The 6,258-nt window shown below is 48.1% G+C and overlaps 1 pseudogene; it reads right to left on the bottom strand.

The window, feature by feature from the left end:
• LOC102543505 (uncharacterized) lies at positions 1-3,608 on the bottom strand (annotated as a pseudogene).
• Between the last annotated feature and the right edge of the window lie 2,650 nt (positions 3,609-6,258).

Here is a 6,258-nt window from a genome sequence, read left to right as displayed (position 1 = left end):
GTTCACAGCCACTGAAAACATCACCGGGACAGGGCTAGCTAAAGACACACTCAGCAGTGCAACTGTACAAAAAAAGAACATTATACAGTTTAAAAAACAATCTTACACAGCCTTACATTCCAATTTCTTCTTTAAAAGGAGTGAACTGTGGGGGGAGGGGTATAGCTCAGTGGTAGAGTGCATGCTTAGCATGCAGGAGGTCCTGGGTTCAATCCCCAGTACCTCTATTAAAATAAATACATAAACCTCATTACCTCCCCCTAAAAACAAAACAAAACCTTAAAAAAAAGAAGGAGTGAACTGTGTCCGGGGGGGGGGGGCTTAAATGTTTTATAGCCAAGAAAAGAACTTCCATGGAACCATCTTATTCATCATCTTCTCCATCTTTCTCCTCCTCCCCCTTTTCATCCTCCTCATCTTCCTTCTTTTTCTCACTTTTTTCAGCCTTGATGACTCTCTTTTTTGCTACATCAGCTTTCCTTCAGCTCAGCAGACAGCAATACCCTTTCCATATTTTCCCTTCTGCCTGCCGCTCATCAGGCTGCTCGCCATCTGCTGCAGTGTTAGCCCCCATCGCTCCCAGTCTCTTTGCAACATCATTGATGGATAGGCTCAGATCTTCTTCTCCTTTGATTTCTGGGTGATACTCAGAACAAAATAAGAAAAAGATGCAATGGGATCCTTGAACTTCTTATTTGCTCCCCCTTTAGGAGAGATACAGGGTTTCATGTCTCTTTCTCAATGGGTCTTGTCTGCCTTTGCCATGTCTTCAAATTTTCCTCCCTCCTTATCAGACATGGTCTTCCATCTCTCCGAGCACGTCTGGAGAAAACTGTAAGATGCTGACTGAAGCATCTGGGTGCTTCTTCTCATGCTTCTCCCGACAAGTTTGCACAAAGAATGCATATGATGACAGTCTGCCTCTCAGCGTCTTAGGATCTCCTTTGCCCTTGTTTAACTATTTTTCTTCAGGGAGCCTGAGTCGCCCAGTGCCCGTCAGGCTCTCACTCGCCCTGGTGCTGTCTCTATGGAGCTCAGTGTCCTGCAATGGCTGCCTAGATAAAGTTAGTAACGGGGTTTATGAGGCCCTTCCACAAAGCTTCATCTTCCTCTGTTGCATCCCCACTGCTTCTGAGACGTGCCCTCTGTGCCTTCATCCATGTTCTTCCCGTCTTGTGGGATTCCCTTTTCACTTCCTCTGCCTCTCAGGATCCCATACATGTTCATCTTTCTAAGACAGACTCATATGGAACCTTATGGAACAAGAAAGGATGAGTTGGTGACTCCTTCATTTATACTCTCATCACCCTCAATATGGAAATAGATTATAGCCCTGAGCCCGTTTTATGACTGTATTTGTGTACAAGTTTGTCTCTCCCGCTAGACTGGGAGGTTAGGTCACACACCTAGAACAAGTAACCAACCCGTGGAAATGAATTTGGAGAGAGATGTGATAAATTAGATTGTGTTTTAAATAGTCTAGGTAGTTGCTAAAGACTGCCCCTCCTCCCCCCATAAAGGCTGGGAACCACCTACTTACTCCCTCTGCTCTTTGGGGAAATAGGGCTTGGAGAGATTTAACTTAAAGAGGAAGGTCTTCTTGTTCCTGAGTTCTTGTAGACCAAAAAAGTGAGGTGACTCAGAATGTGTGGTTTTGGCCTCTGGAGGCTTTTAAAAAAAAGAGAGACTTTGTCAGGACCAAGCTAGAAGTCCTGCCAGAGATGGACAAATGGCTGAGCTGACACCTGAAGGGGCTGCATCTTGAGGAGGCCTACAAGGAGCAGAGGAACTAGCCAGAGGTCTCTAGTGTCTCCAACCGTGTTCCCATGGGGTCAAGGATGTTTGGGGGAGGGGAGACGGATGAGGGAGCCCTCACTAATTAAGCCTCTACCCTTGAGCGAATGTGAGGCTAATAAGGCAGCCCCATTCCAGGGCACCTCCACTCCAAGCCAGCCGGTCTGCCTGTTTATTGCCCGTATGGAGATCATTAATGCCTCCTGACACTGGGGTCACTCCTGGGGTCAATCCCTGAGCCCGTTCTGCAAAACAAGGGGAAATGAACTTCCCAGCACATGTGGCTCAGGCTTGGTGGGGAGGGGGACTCTCGTCACCCCACACCTCAGCTCTGGGAGAGATCAGCACCCCAGGCTCTTGGACCCCCCAACACAATCCGCCTTGCCCAAGCTGGACTGTGAGAGAGGTGGTCCTGGGGAAGGGCGAAGGGGAGGCCCCGGTCGGGGCCAGGACAACCCCCACTGAGGCTGTCCCAAAAGACAGACGGACACTAATCCCCTGGCGACGGGCAGGGGTGGTGTCTGGGAGCCGCAGCTGCAGCTCGACAGGGGCCAGGCTCCGGCCGCAGGTGGCGGGAAGGCGCAGGCCCGCGGCCACGTGGGCGCGAACTGCAGGCTCCGTCCCACCCTCCACCGCTTCCCCTGCGGTGATTGGGCCCCTTACCCGTCCTGAATCCAAGATGGAGGAGGGGGGCGGGGTTCCGGGCCAAGGAAAGCTGTGATTGGTGAAGCACAGGTCCTTTGAACTGAAAGACAGCCTCAGTAGCCACTCACGGAGCTCCTGGTGGTGGTGGCGGTGGGCGCTTGGCTGCCTTACCTCACACTTGAGCAACCAAGGCTTCACCAATCTGTGTCTCGCGTCCTGGGAACGGCCAAGGTGGGTTCAAGGAACCCCCAGAAGGTCCTCCAGGCAGGCCCTTACCCGTCTGGGGCCTCTTCCTCTGTAATGACCAAAACTGGAATCAGCCCCTACCGGCCCAGGAAGAAGTTGAGAAAACCCCCAACTAGCTTGGAGGAAATCAATAGGATTATGAGGTTAATGCCAGAGCAGGCTGAGTGACAGTTACCAAATAAATGATCCCAGGAGGACATGGCTGAGGTTAAATGAGGCCCAATAAATAAAGGAACGTGTTCAAAGAGAAACTTCAGAAAATGCAGGGATGTGGGGGTCGGGCCTCAGGCCTCTTTCCTGCCCTCCCCTTCTAGGGCCTGTTGAATTCTGGAGGAGCCACAGACTGGGGCACTACCTCCCAGGAATGCACAGGCCAGGGTGTGTGCCCTGCTCAGTGCCAGTGTTGCCATCACTCCTGAGCTCAAGGCTCCTTGGACAGCTCCATCCACCCAGCTTCGGGGGCTGAATAAGGGAACGGAAACTCTTACTATGGAGGTCTGACCAGTTAACAGCCCTAGCGTGCCTCTCATTCCTTAGAGACAGAGAAAGGACCAAGTGCAGCAAGAGGGGTGGAAGCTAGATGTTAGGAAGCACTGACCAAATATTACATGGACAGAAGGAGCTTATGAATCTTGGAGGCAAGGAACAAGGCCTCCAATCCAAATAGAGGATTTTATTCTAGATGAAAGCACATTTATCTTGTATCCCCATTTGTGCCTGAGTTAGTAAAGCCTATTTTGGTCAACACAGTGGTACCAGCTAGAAAGGGCCATCGGCACCGGCACCATCTTTGCACATGAAAAGCTTGTCTGTGGATACAGTACCCTCCATCCCACCGCTAATGTATCTTGGTGGATGAGCAGCCCTATCCCGCGGGTCCTGCCAGTGGCCAGCCTGGTGGGGATCAGCAGGACACAGAGCATGATGTTCTTGGGACAATGCCATGAAGGATTTATTATGTCTCTTTGGGGGGAGGTGTAAAGAGAGAGATGATTACATTTTGCTCTCTTGGTGGGTATTTTATTTTTTAGAAAATGAACAATAAAAATAGTTAAGATCTTGAGCTCTGGAGTCTTTTTTTGGAGGGGGTGGGGAGGTAATTAGATTAATTTATCTACTTATGTTAACAGAGGTACTGGGGATTGAACCCAGGACCACGTGCATGCTAAGCACGCACTCTGCCACCAAGCTATACCCTCCCCTCTGAGCTCTGAAGTCTTGTGGGTCCAATGACCTCTTTCCTTACTGTTAGACCTTGGGCAAGTCCTATTTACAATAATAACAGTGTTGCTATATGTCAGGCAGTATTTTACACCCTTATAACAACTGTAAAGGGAACGTACAGTTATCCTGTTTAACAAATGAAACCAGCTTAGGTTAAGTGACTGTAGAGAAGTATATTTTAAAGCATGGGCACCAAAGATCCAGACTAATTGGGTTCAAATCCTGACTTCATTTCCTGGTTGTATGACCTTGGGCAAATCAACCCATTTCTTCGTCTGTGAAATGGGGATTATGACAGTTCCCACCTGATAGGGTGGTAAGGTTGAAATGAGAGAATGCACATGAGGCTCTTAGAATCCTTCCAGGCACACTGTGGGTCCTCAATAAATGTAAGCTGTTGTGTAAGCCCTTAGAGCACTTTTACCTGTGTGATAGCACTTCATCCTTTCTGCTACCCTCTGAGGTGGCTGTTATTATTAAAGTCACTTTACAGATGAGGAAACAGAGGCTTAAAGCAGGTCATGCTCTAGGTCCCTCTGTAAACAGCCTGTTGAGGACTTGCATTCAGATGTTTTTAACTTCAAATTCCAAGGGCTTTCTGACAGTCCCCATACTCTCTCATTCTTGATTTCTAATTTGTTTCAGCTCCTTGCTCAGAAAAATCCTTGAGGACTCAAAATAAAAGCCAGTTTGGGACAATCAATGCTTAGAAAGAATGGAAGGAAGAAAGAGGAGGAAAGAAAGGGATGGAGGGGTGGGAAAATTAAATAATTTTTCTGACTTAGGAATTTTTTTAACCTACCACAACCCAAGCAGATATGCCCTCCTCAGACTGTAAAATAAATGTGCGTTTCAGAGAAGTCTTCCTGGGGGAAATGGAAGGGAGTGGCAGTACCGGAGCACGTAGTGTAATGAGGAAGAAAGTCTGATCTGCAGAGAGTCCACCTACTACTGATAAAGACTCTGGCACGTGGGATTTCAAAATTGTAGAACAGATAAACAAGATTACACTGTATAGCACAGGGAAATATACACAAAATGTTATGATAAATCACAGAGAAAAAAATGTGACAATGAGTGTGTATATGTCCATGTATGACTGAAAAATTGTACTGAACACTGGAATTTGACACAACACTGTAAAATGATTATGAATCAATAAAAATGTAAAAAAAAAAAAAGACTCTGGCACGGAAGTTCTGGATTGCTACCCCTGACTATTCAGAACCCAGGTCTGATTATTTATTCCTAGTCTCTGTAGTTCCTCAAATTACAGTTATAGGAGGGATCAACCTGTGCTATTCGTGAATCACGGCCCCTGCCCTCAGCCCTGAGGGGGGTCAGCCTACCTCACCCAGGTCCAGGATCAGGCCAGCCCAGTCCTCAGTTCTGTCTAACTGGAAGCTTCCTTCTTCTCTTTGTGGGAGAAGGCTGGGGAGGCCAGGGTGAGAGGCCAGGTGAGCAGACCTGCGCCTGTGGTAAAAGGGAAGCACCTATGGCAGCAGCTGCCCCCTGCTACCCGCCCTTCTTGTCCAGTCCTCTGATTTACAGAATCAGCTCAAGCTTTCGTCCCCACCCCAACTGTCCTGAGTCTGACAATCCCAATGGGATGTGGGCCAGGGAATCTGGAACCAAGTTTTGGGGCCACTGGGTAATAATAAGGCCACAGGGGAACAGGTAAATTCCCTGCTGCCTCACCCATCCTTTTTCTTTTGGGGACTTAATGAGGATCCCAGGCTTTAGATCATGGCACGCATAGCACACAGAGAATACCATGGCTGGGGAGGGAGTGTGGAGGGGTTTTGTTTCCTGGATTTGAATGAGAAGGTATGTGCACACACACAAGAACACCTACAGACACTAAGATATGTATCTTTCCTTATGGAATACCCAAGGACTCACTCAGCACTGACTTGGGACCTTCACATATGTCTCAGGAGTATATCTGACTGTCAAACTAACAATGATGTAAAGAAATTGGGTTTATGTTTTCTCACATTACAAGAGCAGGTTTACTTGCTCAGTGATGCCATCGGGAACCCAGGCTCTTTCTTTCTGTTCTGATATCATTTGCATGTTGGCCTTCATCCTTCTTGCCTCAAGGTCTCTAGAGTGAGAACTCCGAGGATCTCATCCACAGGGGAAAAGAAGACTCTGTCTTCTTCTTTATCAAGAAAGCAGAATATTCTCCACATCCTCTCTCCCCTCTCGTCTTTAGCTTGGATCTCATTGGTCAACACTGGATCACATGACCATTCCGAGTACAAGGGAGGCCAGCAGCGCAGGGGCAGGATTTCCACAGTTGGCACAGAACAGTGGTTCTCAACCTTGGCTCCATTCTCAGAGATT

The sequence above is a fragment of the Vicugna pacos genome, chromosome 16 (assembly GCF_048564905.1).
Source record: "Vicugna pacos chromosome 16, VicPac4, whole genome shotgun sequence".
Classification (NCBI taxonomy): domain Eukaryota; kingdom Metazoa; phylum Chordata; class Mammalia; order Artiodactyla; family Camelidae; genus Vicugna; species Vicugna pacos.
Note: the sequence above shows the minus strand (reverse complement) of the source record. Positions and strands in the feature narration are given on the sequence as shown.